The 434-nt window shown below is 36.6% G+C and overlaps 1 pseudogene; it reads left to right on the top strand.

The window, feature by feature from the left end:
* Positions 1-434, top strand: part of LOC109347013 — a 4,596-nt pseudogene that overhangs the window by 1,547 nt on the left and 2,615 nt on the right.

Genomic DNA, 434 nt, shown 5'->3' with positions numbered 1-434 from the left:
AACAACAAAAAACCCCCTTGTGTGTGAGTGAGTATAAGGTGTTTGAAGCTTTGCTTGAAAGATAATCCTTGGGAAACGACCTAGGAGTCACTTCCTAGTACTGCAGTTTTAATTGTTATATTATTTGTATCGGGTACGGCCTCGATCAAATTTGGCGCCGTTGTCGGGGATTATCGATACTTGTCAAAGGTTCTTAGTATATTTTTGTGTGTGCCTTAGAATAACCGTTATGTTTGGATTTCAAAATCTACCTGTAGCATTCACTGTTTGTTGTCTTCTTTAGTTATTTGTATGTTTGTTGATTCAGGTGTATGTTGGTTAATATAGTTATGGTTAGAATTTTTGCATGAAACTTTGTTTCCACACTTATTTCGTGACATATTGAATACTGGATGCATCATAGTCAATCACCTTGCTGCTGGTTGTGAGATACA

The sequence above is a fragment of the Lupinus angustifolius genome, chromosome LG05, assembly GCF_001865875.1.
Source record: "Lupinus angustifolius cultivar Tanjil chromosome LG05, LupAngTanjil_v1.0, whole genome shotgun sequence".
Taxonomy (NCBI): Eukaryota; Viridiplantae; Streptophyta; class Magnoliopsida; order Fabales; family Fabaceae; genus Lupinus; species Lupinus angustifolius.
Note: the sequence above shows the minus strand (reverse complement) of the source record. Positions and strands in the feature narration are given on the sequence as shown.